At 37.7% G+C, this 27,405-nt stretch overlaps 1 pseudogene; it reads right to left on the bottom strand.

Moving 5' to 3' along the window:
* Window positions 1-20: 20 nt before the first annotated feature.
* On the bottom strand, window positions 21-23,054 carry LOC120155657 (annotated as a pseudogene).
* Window positions 23,055-27,405: the final 4,351 nt, after the last annotated feature.

Raw genomic sequence — 27,405 nt, forward strand, 5'->3', positions numbered from 1 at the left:
AAAATTTTAGAACCATACCAGTCAGAACCCAAAACATGGACCCAATTGCTTAAATTAATGTGTCATTTGCATTTTAGCAGGAGCACGTTATTTGAAACACATTTTATTTGACGAAAGAGAAAAACCAAATGAACCAAAGTTTGCACAGGACCGACCAAGTGATGTGAAATTCATAGGAATCATTTGTCCTGAAAACTCTTGATACAGTCATCAAACATTTGAGGAAGTGATTTGAATGCAGGGAACCCCAACTGATGAATCTTGCTTGTAACCCCCTAGACCCGGCCTATGCGTTTCGACTAAGTCTAGTGGATCACATTATGATTCTTTAAGACATTTTTCCGAAACCGTTATTCAAACAATGTAAAATCACATTATAAATGACATGAAATTATAATAAATCATACTATCAAAACCTAACTTGTAAATATAATACCAATAAGTAATAAATTAATTTAAAACATATCTTAAAAATCAAATAACGATAAACCGAATAGTAATAGTAAAAATGTCATCATATTAAAAATCACATACTTTAAAATAAGGTCCATGTCAACAAAATAAAGTCAACTTGTAAGGTAAAAACATTACAATCAGATATACTTCAAGAGATATGTTGATCCTCCAAGTGCTCAATCCAGGGTATCTAACCAACAGTATCTGAAAGGGGAAAAACATTTTCGAAAAGTGAGCTAGGCTCAGTGTGTCCCAATATTACCATAAAATCACTATAGGTACACTAAACATATCATAGTCCAAAAAAGTCTCATAAAATTATACTGCAGTAAATCTCTTTAAAAAAACGTTACCCTAAGGGAACATCTTAGGGCCTGAGAGCCTACCCAAGATAGATTTCGGGGCCGTGAGGCCTACCTAAGAACACATCTTAGGGCCGCAAGGCCTACCCGAGAATGATCTCAGGGCCGCAGAGCCTACCTAAGAGTCACATTAGGTCCGTAAAATTTTCCAGCTTGATCAGAGCTGTACTTTATAAATTCATATTCCAAAAATTCAATTGCACCGTGTTATAAATTCCATAAAACCATAAACATGGTAATTCTATACCATTTCAAAACAAATATCAGATAACAGTCATAATCCATAAATCATCACATTAAATCGGTGCATCAACAATACGGTAACCAAATAATTCAGTGTACCACATATTAAAACAAATAAAATAGTTCAATAATAAATAGGGAACACACCTCGATAATAGTTCAAATCGTGGATCTACTGATTGCTGGTTTCACCACGCTCTGCTACAGTTTTCGAACCTAATTTATAATATCACTATATTACTAATGGGTAACATAAATAAACCTCTAAAATCATAAAATTTACGAGTCTTACGAGTGAATACTGGTATACGTGGTTTAACTGATCTAGAAGAACTGGGTCGAGCTATCGAACGATCCGGTGAGTCTCGTGCACCTTCAAATAACAATAATTTATCAGCCCCAAATCTTACTTAATTGTTCAAAGCTAAAATTCTTAAGTATCTAAGCATTTTCCGAGTTTGACTATCAATTTGGGGTATTTCGAGTCTGAATTTGGCCAAACGGATTACGGAATCGGAATCAGGACGTCGAAAAACATAAAGTATGACTTTCCGAAAATTCAGATTCTTGGTCAAAGTCAAAGTCAACCACTTTGACCGTCGATTTGGAGGCCTTCAGATTCGAATTTGATGAAACGGACAGCGGAAACGGATTCGGCACGTCGAAAACTATCAGGATAGGTATACTCGGAAAAGATTAACGGTCGTTTAATGCTCAGTCAAAGCCATTTTAAGTTTTGGTCAAAGGAAGTCAACGGTCAACGGTCAACGATCAACGGTCGGGTCGGGTCAACAGTCGGGTCGGATCAACAGTCGGGTCGGGTCGGGTCAGTCGGGTCGGGTCAACCCGGTTCAGACCGGCCAAACCGGTTCAAAACTGGTCAAACCGGTTTTCCAGCAGCTCACTCTCCCTGCGGCGGCGCGTGCGGCGCGTGAACAGTGCCACGGTGTCGGAAAATTCCCGGAAAAATTTCTAAAAATTATTTTGAGCGATTTCGAGATACTTACAACGATCGGTTCAAATTTTTGAACGGCGGAGAGCTCGTATTCCCACTCGGCCGAATCTTAGACTGCTCCACCTCCTCACGCGCCGTCGTCAACGGCGAACAAGGTTGACACCGGCGGACTCGCAACGACACAAGGAACACGATGGTGCAGGAGGTGTCGTAAACGGAACAACGATCGGCGGTGAATTTAAGTTTTTCTCGGCGATGGATCTAAAAATAACGTCGAGACTTTGACTGTAAATTCCCGACGTTTGGCAGCGTTTCACTTCAATTAATTTGAAGGGTTTGTTCCTCGCTTGAAGATGAACACAACGGTGGTTTCAAAACAACGATCGGAATTCAGACGGCGTCTGGATCGGGGTTTGAAGTTGGGCGTTCGGGAGAGGATTTGGGCGTGGTTTTCTGTTTGAAACAGAAAACCACGATACAACATATAATACCATCCTTACCTAATTTTATTGGGTAAATTCAGAGCTTGGTCCCTGAATTTTCTTGAACTCTAAAACAAGCTCCAAGTTTTAAAATCTTTTAATTTAGTCCTCACAGTTTACCAATTTTCACAATTAAAGCCTCCAACTTCAATTTAATAATATTCTAATTTTTCCGGGTTGTTACAATTCTCCCCCTCTACAAGAAATTTCGTCCTCGAAATTTACCTTATGAGAATAGTTGAGGAAACTGAGCCTCCATTGACTCCAATATCTCCCAAGTAGCTTCTGAGGGGCCTCGATTACTCCATTGAACCTTGACCATTGGAATACGCCTATTCCGAAGAACTCGCTCATCTCTTTCTAAGATATGGATGGGTTCCTCCTCATATGACAAATCAGGTCTCAGCTCTACATTCTCAACCTGAATGATGTGATTTGGATCTGGACGGTATCGCCTCAACATTGATACATGAAAGACATCATGAATACGACTGAGCTCAGAGGGCAACTCAAGCTGGTATGCAACAGGTCCTACCTTCTTCAAGATACGAAATGGTCCAATAAATCTTGGACTCAATTTACCCTTACGTCCGAATCTCAATACTTTTTTTCCACGGTGAAACTTTTAAGAAGACATGATCACCAACCTCAAATTGTATATCTGTTGAGTTAATCGAATGACGAAATTGGCCAAGAGGGGGGTGAATTGGCAATAAAAATTTTGTGGAAGCTTTTGCAGAAAATTGAAAGCAATTGCACAGCGATTTACAGTGGTTCGACTTTCTCAAACAAAGTCTACGTCCACTACCTTAGCTATCCACACTAAGGATTTTCCAACAAATTCACTAATTTGTTCTTTCTTTTGAGGCCAAAGAGATAACCTTACAATTCCCTCAAGAGTATACCCCAACTCTTGAGAACACTCTTTTCTCAAAGAGAAGATTACAAATTTGCAAACTTACAAGAAAACCTCACAAGGTAAGATGTTTGCACAATTCTAGAACAAAGAAAAGAACACTCAAAGATGAATACAATTGAGCACAAAAAGTGTTCTTGAAAGCAAAATGAATATTGAATGAAAATGGGCTTGAAATGCTCAAACTTGAGGTTTGATGCTTTCTCTTTGATTCTCTCTTGATTCTAGTTGCTTGATGTTTCTTGTTATTGATCAATGGCTTCTAAGCTTGCTTAAATACACCTTGAATCACTTCTGAACGTTGGGGATAATTAGAGAAGATATTATAGCCGTTTTAGTGTGAAAACATTTAATAAAACAGCTTGGACAGTGGGGGGAATCGGTTCCCTATCATAGGGAATCGGTTCCCTAAGTGTAAAATTCAAATATTTCGACCGTTGAACAGGGGGGAATCGGTACCCCCTTGGGGGGAATCGGTTCCCTCCGAGCATTCTGGAAATCTCGGAGCCAAACCATTCAGGGGGGAATCGGTTCCTCCTATGGGGGGAATCGGTTCCCTCTGAGTATTCTGGAATTTTTGGCTTTGAATTGGTTCGAAATACTTTGTAAAATATTTTGAAATTGTTTTATGATTAAAACTTAATTTTACACTTAAGTAAGGATCAAAAATGATTTTTGAAATATTTGGAGTAATGTTTTGATATTCGAATAGTTATATCGAATATACTTAGAAAATCATTTGGAAAATCTTAAAATCCATTTAACTTAATTTGTTATATCGAAATATTAAAATGTTTCAACAATCTCCCCCTTTTTGATATAACAAAACATTTTAGTAATTTTAAGATTTTTGAAATCAAGTTTTGAAATTAGAAAATTAAAATTAGAAATTACTCCCCCTTACTTTAACACTTATTCTTCTCCCCCTTTTTGTTAAATCAAAAAGACATTGTAAAACAAGGTTTTGTAAATCATTTAGCCAATTGATTTATTAATTATAAGCTTAAGCTGCTAAGATCATAATCAAAAGAGAGGTTAGCCATTAGTTTCATAAATCAATATTCATAAATAATGTGATATGGCAAAATTGGTCATATTGCTAATGATAATGTAAATGATGCAAAAATGAATAAACACACACAAACATATAAGTTCACACCATTCATATATCCAAAATCCAACAATCCACAAAATCAAACATATCAAAATGTTGAAACAATATTCATTTTGTTCAAAGTTTTAAAGCTAAACATAAAATCAAGCATCCGGATCGGTAGGAGGAAAACGGGCTCGCATTGCGGCCATCTCGTGTGTGAGTTCATTTATACGAGCGTTGGTTGATTCATTGTTTGCACGCATCTCCCGAAGAATCTCTAATTGTTGAGCTCTCATTGTGGATAAATGAGACTCTATAGAGGAAAAACGCGAGTCCATGGTAGCGTATCGGTAATCGAATGTCTCCATAAAGGATTGAAAATATGGAGGCATTTGATGCGTTTGTTGTGCTTGCTCCTCGGGCTGCTCTTCGGGCTGATCAGGTTCTTCTTCAACTTCATCAATATCCCTCATTAATTGTTCAAACTCGGGATCTTCGTCAGCTTCGGGTGGAGCTTGTGAAGAACTAGCTCCCGGAGTAGAAGAACGAACCCATTCACCGGTTTCTTTGTCCTTTACCCATCCCGCTCTCGTTAAGGAAAGAAGATTTATTTGTTTCTTAAGAGGAAAAACGGCATCTAGACTTACTCTAAGCCCAGCTTTGGAAAACAGATTACTCAAAAAGCAACCGTAAACTAGAGATGAACAGTGTTTCTTGTTAGGAACAAGATTTACGGTTTCAACAATTTCAGCAAAAATAATCTGAGGTAGGTTAATTTTAATACGGTTTTCGAAACAATGTAACCACCAAAGATCCAAAGCTCTAAGAGTAGAATAACGACCTCCGGATGGTCGAAACCACCAAGAAATCATTAGATGAAGAAAACGCTCATGTAGGTCTAAGACACTCGCACTATCTCTTCTTTTGTAACGAGAACCTAAAATTTGTTTTTCATTCGAGATACCATCATTATCTAATCCAAATGTATTGGCTATATATGCCGGGTCAATATATAAGAATTGTCCTAGGAGGTAGGAACGAATTCCTATAGTTTCTGTTTCAGCTTGGTTTTTAACACATACAGCATTAGAGTAGAATATACGAACAAGTTGATGGTAAACGATGGGTTCAAGATCAAATAGTTTATCAAATTTCCATTCTTGTAAAATGGGAAGATATTTAAAATCGATAGCTAACATAGCTTGACGAGAAGGAATACGTTCTTCCCGGATTTTGTAAGAATCGAAATATTGATAATACCAATATCGGTGATTTCTAGACCCAGGATGATTGAAACACGAATTTGGATAGTCAAGTTAGGATCAGTGGGATTGGGATTAGAAATTGGAATAGAATGAGGATTTTGAGGTGGATTTGGTTGACGACTAGAACGACTAGATGAAGACCTAGGACGTTTAGGATTTGACATGGTGAAGGAAATCGGAATAGATATAATAACCTGCAATTTTAAAACAAGTGTATGCAATTCAATTAATCCCAAAACTCAAATGAGTCCTCAATATTTCAAGATTCTCTAAAACAATCCTAATGGGCAAAGTTTTTGAAAAACTTTTGAAAAATATGGTTTTGAGAAACAATATATGTATAGTTTTTCATAATAACAATATAATTTGATCAAAACACAATAATTTGAAAAATAACATTTTTTTTTATTTCGAAAATTTTAAAAAATTTGAAAAATTCTTGTGTTTTTGATGAAATTAGTTGTAACATCTAGTTTCTAATCACTAAATAATCAATGCCCGATCACTATTTCAACCTAGAACTAATTGAAACTAATCCTATGTTCAAAAATAATGAAATAAAGAGTTTAGAAAAATTTACCTTGAAATATGAAGATTGAGTGGATTTAGATGTTGTTTGCACGATTTTAATGATTCCAACAGGTTTGGAAGATGATTTATGAAGCAAATTCCGATTAATATCGTTGATTTGAGGCAAAAATGGAGATTTGAGGGGTTTAGAGGGTGAAAACGGTGGAAGAAATAATAAAATGAGGGTTTAGGATTTTGGGGTTTTCTGTTCGATTTTAACAGATCCCCAGGGGGGTATCGATTCCCCTGTGGGGGGAATCGGTTCCCCTTCAAAGGGGGAATCGGTTCCCTCAGGGGGAGGAATCGATTCCCTCTGCACCAAAATGCTAAAATCCGAATTTTTAAGCACAAAATGCTAAATTAATCTTTTCTAGTGGTATTGGCAACTCATATATCAAACATTAATTATGTTCAAATAATTAAATTAATCTTTAATTGATTTTTGAACATAAAATTAATTTTCATTAAGAATCACAAACTCCCCCTAACTAATAGCAAGAATGCAATCAAAAAATATAAGCATTTTTCAAGATTTATTAAAAGTGCTAAAATTATTTTAAACACTAAGTGAAGATAGATTGGTCAAACCTAATTCTCTCCTAAGTGTCCAAAATCTTTCCTTGTCTAAGGGTTTTGTAAAGATATCCGCTAATTGGTGCAAAGTATCAACAAATTCTAGAACTACATCTTCCTTAGTGACATGGTCTCTAATGAAGTGATGTCTTATTTCAATGTGCTTAGTTCTAGAGTGTTGGATGGGATTTTTAGTGAGACAAATAGCACTAGTATTGTCACACTTGATAGGAATAGTACCTACTTCAATTCCATAATCAAAAAGTTGTTGTTTCATCCATAAAACTTGTGCACAACAACTACCAGCTGAAATGTATTCAGCTTCAGTGGTAGATAATGCAACACAATTTTGTTTCTTTGAAAACCAAGAAATCAGCATATTTCCAAGGAATTGGCAAGTACCGGAGGTGCTTTTCCTATCTAATTTGCATCCTCCATAATCCGCATCAGAAAAAACATGCAAGCTAAAACTAGAGTCTCTAGGATACCAAAGTCCTAAACTAGGAGTGTCCTTAAGGTATCTAAAGATTCTCTTAACAGCTAGTAAATGTGATTCCTTAGGACATGATTGAAATCTAGCACATAAGCAAACACTAAACATAATGTCCGGTCTACTTGCAGTTAGATAAAGCAAAGAGCCAATCATTGACCTATATAATTTAACATCTACACATTTACCTCCTTCATCTAAGTCAAGCTTTGTTGAAGAGCTCATTGGAGTGTTATGAGGTTTCCCATTTTCCAGTCCAAACTTCTTGAGCATATCTTTGACGTACTTAGCTTGATTAATGAAGATGCCATCTTTTCTTTGCTTGATTTGGAGTCCCAAGAAAAATGAGAGCTCCCCCATCATGCTCATCTCAAATTCACTTTGCATTAGCTTAGAAAATTCTTGACAAAGAACATCATTAGTAGAACCAAATATTATATCATCAACATAAATTTGAACTACTAATAAATCTTTACCTTTTCTCTTTAAAAACAATGTAGTGTCAACCTTTCCTTTTAAAAAACCTTTTTCAATTAAAAAATTTGACAATCTTTCATACCAAGCTCTAGGAGCTTGTTTTAAACCATAAAGAGCTTTTGTCAATTTTAAAACATGATCCGGAAAATTTGAATCTTCAAAACCTGGAGGTTGTTCCACGTACACTTCTTCTTTTATAAAACCATTTAAAAATGCACTTTTAACATCCATTTGATATAATTTAAATTCATTGAAACATGCAAATGCTAATAACATTCTAATTGCTTCCATCCTAGCTACGGGAGCGTATGTTTCATCATAGTCTATGCCTTCTTCTTGAGTATAGCCTTGAGCAACAAGTCTAGCCTTGTTCCTCACTATATTACCACTTTCATCAAGTTTATTTCTAAAAACCCATCTAGTACCTACAGTAGATTTATCACTAGGCCTTTCAACTAATGTCCATACTTTACTTCTCTCAAATTGATTTAATTCTTCTTGCATAGCCATAATCCAATGTTCATCTTTTAATGCTTCTTTGATGTTCTTAGGCTCTATGCATGAAATAAATGCAACATAATTACAGATATTTCTAAGAGAAGATCGAGTAGTTACCCCTTTTGATAGATCACCTATAATTTCACCATCCTTGACATAGTTGTACTCTCTTGGAAAAGATACTTCCCTTTCTTCAATGGTTGGATTCTCGAGGGGATCATGAGTTTCCTCATCTTTTGTTTCTTCCTTTGATGATGATTCTCCAATGTAATGTCTAACGTCATTTGCTTGTACAATACCTACATCATCATTAACAGAAGAATCCTTCCTCGGAAGGGGATTATCATCGAAAACAACATGTATAGACTCTTCTACAACTAAAGTTCTTTATTAAATACACGATAAGCTTTAGAATTTAAGGAATAACCCAGAAAAATTCCTTCATCACTTTTAGCATCAAATTTACCAAGATTTTCTTTACCGTTGTTTAAAACAAAACATTTACATCCAAAAGGATGAAAATAGCTAATGTTAGGCTTTTTATTTTTGAGAATTTCATATGGAGTTTTCTTTAAAATTGGCCTAATCATTACTCGATTTACAACATAACAAGCGGTATTTGTGGCTTCCGCCCAAAAATATTTTGGCAAATTATTTTCACAAAGCATGGTTCTAGCCATTTCTTCTAAAGTTCGATTTTTCCTCTCAACAACTCCATTTTGTTGAGGGGTTCTAGGTGCTGAAAAATTGTGGCTAATACCGTTAGAATTACAAAACTCAATAAATCCAAGATTTTCAAATTCAGTTCCATGATCACTTCTAACACTAGTGATAGAGTAACCTTTTTCATTTTGGATTATTTTTGAAAATGTGATGAAATTTTCTAATGCTTCATCTTTAGTACTTAAGAATAGAACCCAAGTGTATCTAGAATAGTCATCTACCAAGACAAATGCATATTGTTTTCCTCCCAAGCTAGTAGTTCTAGTTGGCCCAAAAAGATCTAAATGGATCAATTGTAATACTCTACTAGTTGATACATCATTAATAGATTTAAAAGAAACTCGTTTTTGTTTTCCTTTAGCACAAGCATCACAGATTTTATCATTATCAAATTTAAGCTTAGGCAACCCTCGAACTAAATCACCTTGAATTAGCCGTTGCAAAACACTCATACTAGCATGACCTAGTCTCCTATGCCATAACCAACTATCATGCTCATCCTTAGCAACTAGGCATAAATTAGTCATATCAATAGAATCTAAATGCACCATGTAAATGTTTCCTATTCTATGACCAACAAGCATAATCCGATTAGATGCAATGTCAATGACTTTACAACCATTAATTTCAAATAAGACATTGAATCCTTTATCGCATAATTGACTAATACTCAATAGATTATGCTTTAATCCATTCACATATAAAACATTTTTAATTTGTATGGAAGAGGTATTACCTATTGTACCAATACCTTCAATGTGACCTTTTGAATTGTCTCCAAAAGTCACTTCTCCTCCATTTTTGGCGTTAAGCTCAATGAACCGGCTTTTGTCTCCGGTCATATGTCTTGAGCATCCACTATCAAGGTACCATGAGTTTGAATTTGTTTCCCGTGCCTTGTAGCAATGCTCCTTTCCCTTAGAATCTTCCCCGAATGCCATCAAGCACAAGTTTGCTACTTCTTGTTCCTCTTCATCGGAACCTTCTTCATCGCTCCATGTAGCCACATGAGCCTTGTGCTTATTCTTTGATTGACCCTTTTTCTTCAATTGTGGGCAATCATATTTGACATGCCCCGGCTTTTTGCATTCATAGCAAATGATTGGGTCCTTCTCTTTTGGTTCATTTTTGAGGCCTTCGTTTCGTTTGAATTTTCTTCCTTGGTAAGGTCTCATCATTTTTCTGAACCGTTTGGCAAACAATGCCATTTCCTCGTCATCATCATCATTAGAATCACTCTCATCTTTTGTGGATTTGAGAGCAACTCCAATGTTTTTCTTCTTCTCCTTCTCCTTTGGTGTCTCTTCAACTTTATCAAGGTCCACCTCATCTTCAAGCATCATCTCATGAGTGAGGAGTGAACCGATAAGTTCTTCAAGAGTTAAGGACGATAGGTCCTTAGACTCGATGATTGCCGTCTTCTTTGATTGCCATGATTTTGGGAGGGAGTAGACTAACTTCCTCACAAGCTTTTCATTTGAGATGATCTCTCCATATGATTTGAGACCATTGACAATCGTTGAAAATCTATCCGTCATAGCTTTGATGTCTTCATTTGGTTTCATCCTGAAATTTTCATAGCTATGCGTTAGAATACTAATTTTTGATTTCTTTACCTCATCTGTACCTTCATGTGTGACTTGAAGTTTGTCCCATATTTCTTTGGCGGTTGTACACGATGAAACTCTTCCGTATTCATCTGGTCCAAGAGCACAAAAAAATATATGGATGGCTTTGGAGTTGAGCTGGAACATTCTTGTCTCTCATTCACTCCACAACCTTGGATGAGTGAGAGGTTTGATGTATCCTTCTTCTACAGCATTCCATGCTCCCATGTCACTTGCTTGAATGAAGTACATCATTCTATTCTTCCAATAGGCATAGTTAGCTCCATTGAAGAAAGGAGGCTTGTTGACGGGCATCGAATCAAGACCGGAGTCGAAGTTTGAAGTGGAGGCCATTGATGACTTTGTAATCGATGTAACTCTTCCCGGATCGACTCAAGAGGCGATTAAACCTTCAAATGAGTTAGGCTCTGATGCCAATTGTTGAGTTAATCGAATGACGAAATTGGCCAAGAGGGGGGTGAATTGGCAATAAAAATTTTGTGGAAGCTTTTGCAGAAAATTGAAAGCAATTGCACAGCGATTTACAGTGGTTCGACTTTCTCAAACAAAGTCTACGTCCACTACCTTAGCTATCCACACTAAGGATTTTCCAACAAATTCACTAATTTGTTCTTTCTTTTGAGGCCAAAGAGATAACCTTACAATTCCCTCAAGAGTATACCCCAACTCTTGAGAACACTCTTTTCTCAAAGAGAAGATTACAAATTTGCAAACTTACAAGAAAACCTCACAAGGTAAGATGTTTGCACAATTCTAGAACAAAGAAAAGAACACTCAAAGATGAATACAATTGAGCACAAAAAGTGTTCTTGAAAGCAAAATGAATATTGAATGAAAATGGGCTTGAAATGCTCAAACTTGAGGTTTGATGCTTTCTCTTTGATTCTCTCTTGATTCTAGTTGCTTGATGTTTCTTGTTATTGATCAATGGCTTCTAAGCTTGCTTAAATACACCTTGAATCACTTCTGAACGTTGGGGATAATTAGAGAAGATATTATAGCCGTTTTAGTGTGAAAACATTTAATAAAACAGCTTGGACAGTGGGGGGAATCGGTTCCCTATCATAGGGAATCGGTTCCCTAAGTGTAAAATTCAAATATTTCGACCGTTGAACAGGGGGGAATCGGTACCCCCTTGGGGGGAATCGGTTCCCTCCGAGCATTCTGGAAATCTCGGAGCCAAACCATTCAGGGGGGAATCGGTTCCTCCTATGGGGGGGAATCGGTTCCCTCTGAGTATTCTGGAATTTTTGGCTTTGAATTGGTTCGAAATACTTTGTAAAATATTTTGAAATTGTTTTATGATTAAAACTTAATTTTACACTTAAGTAAGGATCAAAAATGATTTTTGAAATATTTGGAGTAATGTTTTGATATTCGAATAGTTATATCGAATATACTTAGAAAATCATTTGGAAAATCTTAAAATCCATTTAACTTAATTTGTTATATCGAAATATTAAAATGTTTCAACAATATCTTTTCTTCTCTGATCTGCATAAGACTTCTGCCTATCAAATGCCTCTTTCAGACGGTCACGAATCAATTTGAATGTGTCCTCCGTCTCTCGCACTAACTCAGGTCCCAACGTCTTCCTATCACGCAACTCAGTCCAACATATCGGAGTGCGACATTTACGCCCATAGAGTGCTTCATAAGGTGCCATACGAATGCTGGTCTGATAACTGTTGTTGTAAGCAAATTCAGCCAAAGGCAAAAAGTTCTCCCAGCTACCATGAAAATCAATTACGCAACCCCGCAGCATATCCTCCAGAATCTGAATCACTCTCTCAGATTGACCATCAGTTTGTGGATGAAAGGATGTGCTATAATCCAATCTTGTTCCCAAAGCCGTATGTAGCGCCTTCCAAAATCTCGAAGTAAATCTCGGATCTCGATCAGAAATAATAGACAATGGAACACCATGCAATCGGACAATCTCTAAAATATACAATCTCGCCAGCTTGTCCAAAGTATAATTTACCCGCACAGGAATAAAGTGAGCTGACTTTGTAAGTCTGTCAACAATTACCCAAACTGAATCTTTTTTCGAAGGAGTCATAGGTAAACCGGTAACAAAATCCATAGTAATACGCTCCCATTTCCATTCAGGAATCTTGATAGGCTGTAACAAACCTGATGGATGTTGATGTTCTGCCTTAACTTGCTGACAAGTCAAACACCTAGCCACAAAATTAGATATGTCTTTCTTCATCCCAATCCAATGATACCTCTCTCTCAAATTCCGGTACATCTTATCTCCTCCGGGGTGCATAGCATATGGACTACTATGAGCCTCAGTAAGGATAGTCTGCCTCAACTCACCATCATCAGGCACACAATATCTACCTTTAAAACATAAAACTTCATCCTGATCAATTGCGTAATCTGAGTTTGTCCCATGCTCTACTTGCTCAAAGATGGAAAGCAAGGAGCTATCAAGGGGTTGTTTAGCCTTGATCTCATCAACCAAGGTCGGCTTAACTTGCAATTCTGCTAATAAAGTGCCATCGTCATATAAATTCATCATGGCCATTAAAGATCTCAACTCCGATATCGTCTTTCGACTCAAAGCATCCGCTACAATGTTAGCTTTACCAGGGTGATAATCAATCACACAATTATAATCCTTCAGAAGCTCTAGCCAGCGCCGTTGTCTCAAATTAAGCTCCTTCTGGGTCAGGAGATACTTTAAGCTCTTATGATCCGTGAAAATATAACACTTTTCTCCATAAAGATAGTGTCTCCAAATCTTCAAGGCAAAAATCACTGCTGCTAACTCCAAATCGTGAGTAGGATAATTACACTCATGCGGTCGCAGCTGACGGGATGCATAAGCCACCACCTTACTTTCCTGCATTAAAACACAACCAAGTCCTGAATGTGAAGCATCACTATACACTGTAAAATCCTTCCCGGACTGTGGTTGAATCAACACTGGTGCTTGAGTCAAAACCACCTTTAATTTCTCAAAGCTCTCCTGTTGTGCCTCGCCCCAATCAAACGGCACATTCTTCCTTAACAACTTTGTCAAAGGAGAAGCAATGATCGAGAAGCCCTCAACAAAACGTCGATAATAACCAGCCAAGCCCAAGAAACTGCGGATCTCAGAGATGTTCTTGGGTCGTTTCCAATTTATAATAGCCTCTATCTTGCTGGGATCGACCTGAACACCTCGCACAGAAATAATATGCCCCAAAAACGACACTTCTTGAAGCCAAAACTCACACTTGCTTAGTTTGGCATATAGACGATGCTCTCTCAAAGTCCGTAGAACGATTTTCAAATGCTCGTCATGCTCTGCCTCAGTACGAGAATAGATCAGAATATCGTCAATGAAGACCACCACAAATTGATCCAAATATGGTCGGAACACCCGATTCATCAAATCCATAAAAGCTGCAGGAGCGTTCGTCAAACCAAAAGGCATCACTAAAAATTCATAATGACAATATCTAGTACGAATGGTCGTTTTTGCAACATCAGATCCTTTAACTTTCAATTGATAATACCCCGAACGAAGATCAATCTTAGAGAATACAATAGCTCCTCGCAGTTGATCAAATAAGTCATCAATCCTAGGTAGTGGGTATTTATTCTTGACCGTCATTTTGTTCAACTTCCGATAATCAATGCATAGCCTTAAAGACCCATCCTTCTTTTTCACGAACAAAACTGGAGCTCCCCATGGTGAAGTACTATGTCGGATAAATCCTCGATCGAATAATTCTTGCAATTGGACCTTCAACTCCTTAAGTTCCTTTGGAGCCATGCGATAAGGTGCCATAGAAATAGGTGAAGATCCCGGATAAGTCTCAATCTCGAACTCTACCTCTCTATCAGGAGGTAACCCAGGCAACTCCTCAGGAAAAACATCAGGAAACTCGCTAACTGTACGAATCTCCTCGATTGTGGACAATGCACCTTTAGTGTTCAAAATACAGGCAATGAACGTCTCATATCCCTTTCGGATCATACGATCAATTTCCATCGCTGAAACTATATTGGAGAGATAGCCACGCCGTTCACCAATTAACACAACAGTCCGACCATCTGAAGTCTTCAGGGTAGCTCGCTTGTACTCGCAATCCAGATTTACCTTGTGTTTATTCAACCAATCCATCCCAAGAATTAGATCAAACTCCTCTAGAGGAAGCTCCATAAAATCAGCGAGAAAAATTTCTCCCTGCACCTCCAAAGGACAACGCCGAAATACCTTATTCACTAATATCGCGTGTCCTACTGGACTTGTAACTGTAACAGTATTTTTAGTGTTCTCGATCGGAATCTGAAGGTTTCGAGATACTGAGCTCGATACATAAGAGTGGGTGGAGCCATTGTCCAATAGTGCAAAGTATGGAATGGAATAAATAGTAAATGTACCTGCAATAACCTCAGGCTCATCTCTGTCATCACGATGTCTAGTGGCATAAACCAAGGCTGGTTGTCTAGCCTCAGAAACTGTTGGCCCTCTATTTTGCTGAGGTAGGGCTCTACTGTCTGTCCTGGACGCTGAACCACGAGCCTTTACTTGGCTACGATCTCTATTTGGAGTCTGTACTGTTGTCTGAGAACGCACAGGAGTCTTGGTAGCGGTCCGCTCAGACGAAGCTAGCTGAGGACAATCCTTCCGAAAATGTCCACTAGATCCACAATGAAAACATGCTCCGGTCTTCCTATAACACTCTCCTCTGTGTCGTTTCCCACAAAAGTCACACTGATGCACTAGAATCGGAACCGAAAAACCACCTCTACTAACAGCTGAAGGTGATGATGTTGTAGGCCTGAAGCGTGTATTGCTCCTCTGAGGGGCTGAAGTACGAGTCCTCTTACCAGACTGTGCGGACGATTCAGTAGGGCCAAAAGATTTCCTAGATCGCTCCTGATCAACACGCTCTCTACCAGAAGCTAACGCCTCCATCTCCTCAGCATCCTTGGCTCTGCTTACCAGCACATCAAAAATCTCATCTTGAAGGGCTACCACCTGCCTACGTAGCTCGTATCTGAGTCCGAGGGTAAATTTACGGCATCAATCTCTCTCGGTAGGCACCATACTGATTCCATACTTTAACAATTTCAAGAACTCTATCTCATACTCTGAAACAGTCATGTCACCCTGAACCAAGTCCTGAAACTGCTGTCGTCTCTGGACTAAGTAGCGCTCACCCAAGAATCGGCTCCGAAAACGGTCCTTGAAGAAATCCCATGTCAAACGATCGGTAGGAACACTACCGGTCACTGACTCCCACCATGTGTGGGCATTGCCATCTAACATCGCTACTGCCCCCAAATATCTCTTAGTTGAGTCCAAACCCAACTGATCCATGCGTCTTTCTGTATCCTGTAGCCAATCTTCTGCTTCAGTAGGAATTCCTCCAAGCTGTCCTCCAAAAGTCCTGACCCCATTAGCAATTAGAGTTTGCGAAATAGGAACCTCAGATACAACACCAGCAGCTCTGACTGCTCCCTGTATCAACTGCAGAAACTGTCTACCAAAAGTCTCATCCAAAGCAACTCCGGTAGATTCTGGCTCAATATCGGTCGCTCTTATGATCGGTGTAGTCATGCCAATACCATCGGTAGGAGGCAGATTCGTTAGGGTCGAAGGAGTAAGATCACCTATCGGAGGTGGGGGATCTACTCGTATCTCATTGATCGGATCTGCAAATCTAGCCACTCGACCTCGTCCACGGCTAGTTCGACGACCACGTCTAGCACTCATTTTTTGTGGATCTCAAGTTTGCTACAGAAGATAAAACTTAGGGTTAGATAAGCACTTGGAGTCTCGAACACAGTTAAAAATTTAATAACTTTGTGACATGACCTTAGTAACTCGTTTTGTAAATATTTCAAAATCGTATTTTCAATTTGGACTCATACACAGTCCGAGGTTTAAAAACCAAAAGCTCTGATACCAATAAATGTAACCCCCTAGACCCGGCCTATGCGTTTCGACTAAGTCTAGTGGATCACATTATGATTCTTTAAGACATTTTTCCGAAACCGTTATTCAAACAATGTAAAATCACATTATAAATGACATGAAATTATAATAAATCATACTATCAAAACCTAACTTGTAAATATAATACCAATAAGTAATAAATTAATTTAAAACATATCTTAAAAATCAAATAACGATAAACCGAATAGTAATAGTAAAAATGTCATCATATTAAAATCCCATACTTTAAAATAAGGTCCATGTCAACAAAATAAAGTCAACTTGTAAGGTAAAAACATTACAATCAGATATACTTCAAGAGATATGTTGATCCTCCAAGTGCTCAATCCAGGGTATCTAACCAACAGTATCTGAAAGGGGAAAAACATTTTCGAAAAGTGAGCTAGGCTCAGTGTGTCCCAATATTACCATAAAATCACTATAGGTACACTAAACATATCATAGTCCAAAAAGTCTCATAAAATTATACTGCAGTAAATCTCTTTAAAAAAACGTTACCCTAAGGGAACATCTTAGGGCCTGAGAGCCTACCCAAGATAGATTTCGGGGCCGTGAAGCCTACCTAAGAACACATCTTAGGGCCGCAGGGCCTACCCGAGAATGATCTCAGGGCCGCAGAGCCTACCTAAGAGTCACATTAGGTCCGTAAAATTTTCCAGCTTGATCAGAGCTGTACTTTATAAATTCATATTCCAAAAATTCAATTGCACCGTGTTATAAATTCCATAAAACCATAAACATGGTAATTCTATACCATTTCAAAACAAATATCAGATAACAGTCATAATCCATAAATCATCACATTAAATCGGTGCATCAACAATACGGTAACCAAATAATTCAGTGTACCACATATTAAAACAAATAAAATAGTTCAATAATAAATAGGGAACACACCTCGATAATAGTTCAAATCGTGGATCTACTGATTGCTGGTTTCACCACGCTCTGCTACAGTTTTCGAACCTAATTTATAATATCACTATATTACTAATGGGTAACATAAATAAACCTCTAAAATCATAAAATTTACGAGTCTTACGAGTGAATACTGATATACGTGGTTTAACTGATCTAGAAGAACTGGGTCGAGCTATCGAACGATCCGGTGAGTCTCGTGCACCTTCAAATAACAATAATTTATCAGCCCCAAATCTTACTTAATTGTTCAAAGCTAAAATTCTTAAGTATCTAAGCATTTTCCGAGTTTGACTATCAATTTGGGGTATTTCGAGTCTGAATTTGGCCAAACGGATTGCGGAATCGGAATCAGGACGTCGAAAAACATAAAGTATGACTTTCCGAAAATTCAGATTCTTGGTCAAAGTCAAAGTCAACCACTTTGACCGTCGATTTGGAGGCCTTCAGATTCGAATTTGATGAAACGGACAGCGGAAACGGATTCGGCACGTCGAAAACTATCAGGATAGGTATACTCGGAAAAGATTAACGGTCGTTTAATGCTCAGTCAAAGCCATTTTAAGTTTTGGTCAAAGGAAGTCAACGGTCAACGGTCAACGATCAACGGTCGGGTCGGGTCAACAGTCGGGTCGGGTCAACAGTCGGGTCGGGTCGGGTCAGTCGGGTCGGGTCAACCCGGTTCAGACCGGCCAAACCGGTTCAAAACTGGTCAAACCGGTTTTCCAGCAGCTCACTCTCCCTGCGGCGGCGCGTGCGGCGCGTGAACAGTGCCACGGTGTCGGAAAATTCCCGGAAAAATTTCTAAAAATTATTTTGAGCGATTTCGAGATACTTACAACGATCGGTTCAAATTTTTGAACGGCGGAGAGCTCGTATTCCCACTCGGCCGAATCTTAGACTGCTCCACCTCCTCACGCGCCGTCGTCAACGGCGAACAAGGTTGACACCGGCGGACTCGCAACGACACAAGGAACACGATGGTGCAGGAGGTGTCGTAAACGGAACAACGATCGGCGGTGAATTTAAGTTTTTCTCGGCGATGGATCTAAAAATAACGTCGAGACTTTGACTGTAAATTCTCGACGTTTGGCAGCGTTTCACTTCAATTAATTTGAAGGGTTTGTTCCTCGCTTGAAGATGAACACAACGGTGGTTTCAAAACAACGATCGGAATTCGGACGGCGTCTGGATCGGGGTTTGATGTTGGGCGTTCGGGAGAGGATTTGGGCGTGGTTTTCTGTTTGAAACAGAAAACCACGATACAACATATAATACCATCCTTACCTAATTTTATTGGGTAAATTCAGAGCTTGGTCCCTGAATTTTCTTGAACTCTAAAACAATCTCCAAGTTTTAAAATCTTTTAATTTAGTCCTCACAGTTTACCAATTTTCACAATTAAAGCCTCCAACTTCAATTTAATAATATTCTAATTTTTCCGGGTTGTTACATTGCTCGTATCCATGCTATGTTCATTGTTGTCTCCTTGACTACTGCACCTGCGATGCAACGCTGACCGACGTATTATTTTATGTTAAAGGTGTAAATTTTAAAAGGAGTGAACTTAGAGAAAATGTGTGTAACTCACTTGTTTTCAAGAGGATAGGAGGGATATATGGCCCTTAGCATCTCAATGATCTGCCCCCAATGAGCTACCGAGCCGGAACATACCAATCTGCCCGATGCTTTGCTTTCCTCCATAGCTAAAATGTGAGCCGCAATCACATCATCTATGTGCACAAACCCAACTGTGGTGTTGGGGTATTTGCCTCTCGTACCTGGTATGTAAGTCGATGTTTCAGCGCATCAACATCTCAAAACCACAAACCATGGCATGGCTCTATGAACAGATGGGAGAGAATTAGCTTAAGTCGATGTTTCAGCGCATCAACATCTCAAAAACACAAACCATGGCATGGCTCTATGAACAGATGGGAGAGAATTAGCTTAAAATGTTCGGTGTGGTAGAGGGATGGGACCAGGATAGCATCCTGAAAATTTCAAACTCTTATATAATTTAGAATTTTTTTTATATATTTTATTGATAATCCGGTTACGCCCCTAGCATAAAACTATGTATCTGTCACTAGTTGTGAGCATCAATGTGTAGAAATTAAACCTTTAACAATGGAGAGTATCAACTGCAAAGTACTTGCTGGTTGTGGCGCAAGCAAAGGACCAACCACAAAAGATGGGTTCACGGCCACCAGATCGATCCCACTTTCTGTTGCTCTTCTCCATGCTTCTTTCTCAGCTATCGTCTTTGCATATGCGTACAACAGCTGCATAGAAACCAATCAATATTCCAGGGAAACAAGGACCAACAAAACAATTTAACATAGGAATAAAGAAAATGATTACATTGTAGCGTGTGCAGTAGTCTGGATCACTCCAATGGGATTCGTTAAGGGAGGAAATTTGCAGCTTCTGGACATCAATCCGGTACCATATTTAAGAGCAAGAAGAGGTGTGAACAACCCTTTTTACAGTACTGCTTGCTTTTGTACAGGATCTCAGCACGTTCATGGTGCCCTTTATACATGGATCGATCAAAGTTTTCTGCAAAATTTCAACCAGTTGCAGAAGTAAACATTTCACTTTTGTATATTAATCTGACATATCAAACCACCTCTGTAATAAGAGTTAATGACAACTAAAGATATGGTGTTTATTCTTTAACAAAATGAAAAAAATAATACTTATTTTATAGGTGTTAGAATTAAATAATAAAAAAATATTTCAATATAATTTAATCCACATTTGCGAATTTCACTCATAAAATATGCTTAAACTTTCCAAGCTAAAATATGCTTAAACTTTCCAAGCTAAAATATGCTTAAACTTTATGGAAGCGTGCGAGTGGGCATCATTGCATGTGCATTTTTGGCTATTTGCCTTCACAAAACGCAAGTGTTGTGTTGGGTCTAACAAATGCCTAAAATTTTACTATATTATTTTTACGTTTTCTAGGTATTTCAAAAAATATATATATATATATAACACATAATAAACTTGAGCAGTTACATATATACGAGAATGTGTACGTATTGGTTAATAAAGATTTTAAACAATATTTTAATAGATAATTTTTTTTGAAAAGTGTGTGATTGTGTATAGGGATAGATCTAGTCGGAACGGGTGAGATAATTATCCCCTAAAAATTTAAAATTTCTATATATTTTAGATTATATCTATGAATTTTCTATTGAAAATTTATTTTCACCTCCAATCATAAGTTCAAGTTCGCCCTAGCCCTTACATAGATCTTATGTCCGTCCGAATTTGTGAGTGTTGAAAAGAGGAAAAAAGAAAAGGACAAAGAGATGTTTGCCTGAACGTTGTGGTCACAGGGAACAAGAAAGGGAGATGCGGTATGGAAAACGCCATGAACGCCTTGGATAGCGTCGTCAAAGCTTCCTTTTTCCATCAAATCAGCTTTGAAAATCTTCAACCTCTCCTTGGCCCCTTTCATCTGCCTAAGCAAACATACCTTTGCCACATTCTCTGCTCATAATCATGAAATTAATATTCAGATCATAAAACTAATAAAACACGTGGAGAAAGAGAAGGGAGACCTGGATCTCGGACGGTGGTGCGCACATGGCAACCTCTCTCCAGCAAGGTCTTCACCAGATAAGCTGCTATGAATCCTGTTCCGCCTGTTACACAGTACTCCACCGTCTCTCGTCTTCTACAGTCACAAAACTTTCATTCAAAAAAAAATACAGTCACTAAACTACATCCCACATAGATACATATACACGAATCCCCGTGGGTTATTATTATATACCTTAATTATGTCACTACTTGGCTTGCAAATATATTAATATTTTTTGAACAGGGATTTTTTGACCTCAAGGTTAGGCATTAACCCTTCTTATACCTGAAAGGAGACTGTGAAGTTCCAGGGCCCAGGGGACTAGACAGCGGGTACCGGCTGACTGCTTGGTAATGGAACAACAGTTAACATATGGGATGATGCCTGGCTATTGGGATTTGGGACCAAGCCTTCACTATGGTGATGAGCCCTTTTGTAGGGGAGATAACACGTGTTTAAATATCAAAGAGCAATTATAATATATGCAATGTCTCAAATTTTAATATCCAAATCCGATAAATGATCAAGCAAGTTTAGTGATTAAGAAAAATGTTGTTCTCTTTAAAGATTTTAAGTTTAACAATTACGTGTGTAATATATGTTTACTTAGTCAATTGTTGAGAAAATTATGGTCATTTATTATCTCGTAATTACACTATTTTTAATTTTTTACATGATAAATATTGTATTTTATTTAAAATCCACATATAAAGGATAAACAACGGTCCAAAAAATATCCTTACAAGATCCAAACTTGAATCATCCCCAAAAATGTAACGCCAACTCCGAACATCCCTTACTATAGCTTCTATTACCCCCTTAACGTTCTACTAATTGACTCTCAAACATGTAATGCAAAAGCAATACAATGCAGACAAATATTAAGATCCTAAGACAGTGCTGACAAAAGGTGATAAAAATCACGATTGCTCTAAGACATCTATATAAATCCGGCATACACCAAAACTACCCGTGAACACTTGTTTTTGTCCGGGCTTTAAAAATTATTATTATTATTATTAATATTAATATTAGATTGTTGCATATTTTATAGGCTTAATTCGAAGCCCAATTTCAGCCCCAAATTACAAGTTCCCCAAGACTCAATTACAAAATCTAGCTGGAGCAAGACCTGGATGACCCGAACCGACCCATCTATATTAGGGTTTTTTGGAACCCTAAACCAATGCCAGCCACCACGCATGTGAGCCGCACCGCATACCAGCTCAAGCCGAACCATTGATGAGGCATCTCGAGCCACCACCAACGAGCCGCGTGATCCACCACCATCGACAAATTTGCACCAAACCCATAGACAAACAATATCATCAAAGTCAAAAGCAAATATTACAAATCCTAACTAAACCCATCAAAACATCACCAAGCACCTAGAAAATCAGCATGCAACGACAAGGGCATTCGGTGGAGAACAAGAAAATAAAAAGACAGAGAAGGAAAGGGAGCAAGCAGAGGGGGGGATTCGAAAATACCAGAGGAGGATTCGAAGGAAAAAAACAGAGAGTGAATAAAAAAAAACCAAAACCCATATTCTAAAATGGAAAAGAAAATAAGAGAGAGATGAGAGAACATACCTCGTCGCCGGAGATGGAGAGGTTTCTCCTTAGATCCACTACTTTTGAGCCACTTTTAGGCCAAATGAAGTCCAGATCCTTGCTCAGGGCCTGGAGACGCGTCGAATAGCGTCTTCATCTTTCTATTTCGGCGCCGGCGTACGGCGGCCACCGCCGGTAGTTGGCAGCCGGCACGGCGGAGGCTCGCCGTCTCCCGAGAGCTCTCTGGAGCTCTCACTCTTTCTCTCTCTCTTCTCTACTTGGAAATGAATCAAATGGGAAGTATAGGCCTTTTTTGGCCTTATATTTCACATATATATATATATTAATCAAAATGACATCGTTTAAGGGTCTGATGCATGTGTGTTTCAGCGTGAGGGGGTAATTTCTATTTAAGTCCTTTCTCCCTTGGAACCTTATATTTTGACAATGAAATCATTGTTGTTTTATTTCGATCTTTTAGTTTTCAATAATTTAATTTCAGTCACTAGTTTATGTTTTATGTTATATTTACTAATATTCGAATTTGGCCCAGGGATTTATGTCTGTTTTATTTTGGTTAATGTTTTAATATTAAGTGTTTTAGGTGTAATTATAATTTGATCCTCCATGTTTTTAGGGTATTTTATTTAAGTCTATATTATTATTAATGTGTTATTTTTTTTTTTTAGTACCTGTATTAAAATTTCTTTACTAGCAATATCTTACATTGAACTGTGTGCATGAACTGTTATATATATATATATATATATATATAATATATATTATAAATGTTACCCCTTCCCTACCACGTGGAAGTAACCATTTATCTTCCTGAGCGCTAACGTCAAAAGCATGCACCAATAGTATTAACAGTGTTTCTACAGACAGGTTATGTAATACCTACCCTACGATGTAACCACTTACCTAATGAAATACAAGCATGACTCAACGCATTATATATATATATATATATATATATTTAACTTTTATTAATTTTTTTATACTTTTAGTATTGTTATTAGAATGTATTTCAAGAATTTGTATTTGTAGAACGGGCAAGGAAAGTATCACTTAATCGAAGTGGTATAATTCAACACGACGTACGAACAAATACAGACTTGAAATAAATCAATTTTATTTTACTAATTAATTTATTTTACTGATACATTGTTATTTTAATTCACAATTTATTTCATTGTCTGTGAAGGTAAATGGTTGATTCTCATTTATATTCAATTTGTATATTTATTAATGAATGAATATTTTTTTATTGATAAGAAATAGTCGAGTTAGTTTTCCTGATGGAGGTCGATAGAGGATTGCTAATTTCGAGATTTTCTTTCAAGTTAAAGAATTTTCTGTAATTAATTAATTCGAAGCAAATTAAGCAATGTTCAATAAATGGATCATCTTTTAACTTTATATTCAATTCATAATTTTCACCATTACGACAAAGTGTAAAAGACACAATATCAATTTTGGGCGTTGTGGGAGTGCTAATCATTCCCTACGCGTAACCGACTCCTGAACCCGTTTTAATCAAATCTTTGGTAAACGAAGATCAATTTTTGTCTTAAAAATGATTTTTCTTAAAATTGTTTTTAAAAAAGACGTTTTTAGGTATTCGACCTACCTAACCCAAAGGTCGATGATGACTCTATCCAATTTCATACAAATTAATTCAAAATCACTCAATTTTTCCAAATTAAAATCATAACTATTTTTAAAACAATAAATCATTGTTCCACCTAAAAAATGGTTATGACAGCTTGGCGACTCTGCTGGGGATTTTTTTAGAGTCAGGCTGTAAGTTGCTTACACATTGTCGTTTGGTGGAAATTATGTGTTCGAGTCTTTAGTTAACTTATGATCCTTTTATTAAAGTTTTTAATTGCTTCATTTTTTTTTGTCATACTAACATTTGAATTTTTGCTTGCAGCTTAGTCCAAGTTTGTTGAGTTTTTTCTTTTCAGTTTAAGAGTCAAATGTAGGTACGTTCCTCCTCACACATATCACATGCATTTGCATGACATGAGCTCTAGACCCGAGCTTTGATCCAAATTAGTCGGGGTGAATGCTTTACTCTCGTAAGAATTTATTCTTCGTATGAGTTTTAGCAAATAACCCACGAGATACATAATTTATACCTTCGTAGGGATTTATCTCTCGTATGGGTATAATGCAGTGAATCCCCTCGAATTGAACTCGTTCCGGTCGAAACCTGTAATGGGTGAGGATCGAGAGTTTGACAGCCCAAGGGGGCACTAACATCAAGGATAATTCGAGTACCATTTTCCTTATAGAGCCGAAACCATGCATATAGTGAACCATAGAACGGTCACCCTAGGTATAGTCATATCGAACCTCTATCCGTCAGTAGGTACCCAAACTAAGTGTACACAAAGGAGGAGCATTTCTGAACTTTTCCTTTTTGCTTTAAATTCTCTCAAATAAAAAGCATGTGAACTAAATACCATTTGGTTAGGATTATTTTCTTGAAATAATCATTTTGGGTAGATATCATGTCCAGGTAGGAATGTTATTTAATTAACATTTATCTGTATCGATTATTTCACATGTACTAACTAATTTCTTTTCTTTTGTTTGTGTACACTAACATATTTCTTTTCTTTTGATTGTGTCATTTTTCATTTTTTTTTGCATTGCGTTGCATTGTCATGACATAATATGAAAAGTATTGATCCACAAGGGGATATTCATGAGAAAATTTTCTCAAAGAAGAGATAAAAGTTTTCAATCAAGCGGTCGCATACACAGACATATACCAAGGGCTAAAAGAAGTTTAGAGCAAAAAATGAAACTTGTTCAAAGATCATGCTGCATTCGAAACTGAAGTGATTATCCACTGATTCGAGGAGTAATCCAGCAGTAGAGTCTTCTCTAGAATCATGCCATCACTAGTCATCAAAAAGAGACGCACTAACTTCAACACCGCCGAGGCATTAACGGAGTTGGTTTACAGAGTATTGAGGGGCATCAGGTTCAAATATGAAGATCCAAGATGAAACAGTGAGCTCGACGATAGTACAATATTCGAGACTGAAATGATGATTCATCGATCTAAGGAGTAACCCAATGGTAGATTCTTATCTACGATCATCTAATCGCTATGAGTGACGCACTGGCTTCCGCACTGACTTCCACTTAAGATATAACGAATGACAAACTTCATTAGATCAAGTAGGATGTAGAAAATAACACTGTAAATCCATATGACACTAGCCTATCCCCATCATATTCCTTTAATCCTTGCAAATCCCCAGTTTGCATATACAACAATTAAAGTAGCAACCAACTGTCCAATAACAAAGGCAGTGATTAGTAGCAGTCTGGGACTCTCAACATAAGACCAATATTTGATCTAGTCACGAAAATTAGAGCCTGGCTCGCAATGCTCACTTGTAAATATAAAACACTCATCATTTGAACCTTTCTGTCCCTTAGAGACCTTACACCAAATTTGTCCGAGAAGAAGTCGATATCATACATAATCCAGAAGAAAACGATAGTCATCAATGCCAAGTAGCCTTCAAGCACAATTCTGGTGGCAAAAATTTCTTTCAGTTTCTAGCTATCAGGTAAAGAATACGACTTTACTCTGTCATTTGAGATTATCATGATGGTTCCATCATTTAGAATAACAATGATCATAACCATGGATGGTGAAAAATCGAACTTCCAGATGAGAGCAATAAACATAAACTCAAACACAATACGAATAGTGATTGTTCTTCATCCTCTGGAAAATGTCTATGCTAGTTAACATTGCACTAATAATAATGCTTAGACCAGGTTCTGTAAAGACAATATCTGAAGCGCTCCATGCCGCATCAGTAGCATCAGCCACAACGATACTAATATCAGCCTTCTTCAAAGCAAGAGCATCGTTAACACCATCTTCAGTCATTCCAAAAATGTGCTTCATCTCTTATAACTTCTTCACAATATCATATTTGTACTCTAGAAAGACGCTAGCAATCCCATTTGATTTCTCAATCAACACTTCCATGGGGAGGGCAGCTATGTTTGCATCCTTATCTTGACCAAGCAAAGAAGTAGATGGATACATGTTTATTCCCATTCCAAGTTGTCGGCCAATCCCCTTTGCAATGGCAAGTTGATTACCCGTAATCATCTTGACATTGACACCAAGATTAAGAGCTCTACGAATGGTCTCTACACTGTCATGCCTTAGAGGACCAACCAGAGGAACCAAACCAACAAATTGCCAAAGAGTGCCAGCATATTCTTTTGTTTTTTCTGGCACTTGCTGTCTTGCAACACCAAATGACCAAAGTTCATGATCTGCAAACTTATCTATGATAGAATGAAAATTCTTCTTAACATCTTCTTTTGCATTGCAAAGGGTTAAGATTTGTTCAAGAGCACATTTGCTTGCATGGTGCCAGTTATCATTTGAATCAATGTAAGTCAAAGCAGTTTTCTTGTCTAAAGGATTGAAAGGCAATATGTGCACCTCTCTTAGGGGTGTGCAAATCCGGGTACCCGGAACTTCCGGGTCGACGATTTCTCGGCTCGTGTCCCGACCCGGATGTTACGGGTACCCGGTAAAAGGGTACCCGGATTTTGCGGGTACCCGGTAATCGGGTACC

The sequence above is a fragment of the Hibiscus syriacus genome, unplaced genomic scaffold (genome assembly GCF_006381635.1).
Source record: "Hibiscus syriacus cultivar Baekdansim isolate YM2019G1 unplaced genomic scaffold, ASM638163v2 tig00002840_pilon, whole genome shotgun sequence".
Lineage (NCBI taxonomy): Eukaryota > Viridiplantae > Streptophyta > Magnoliopsida > Malvales > Malvaceae > Hibiscus > Hibiscus syriacus.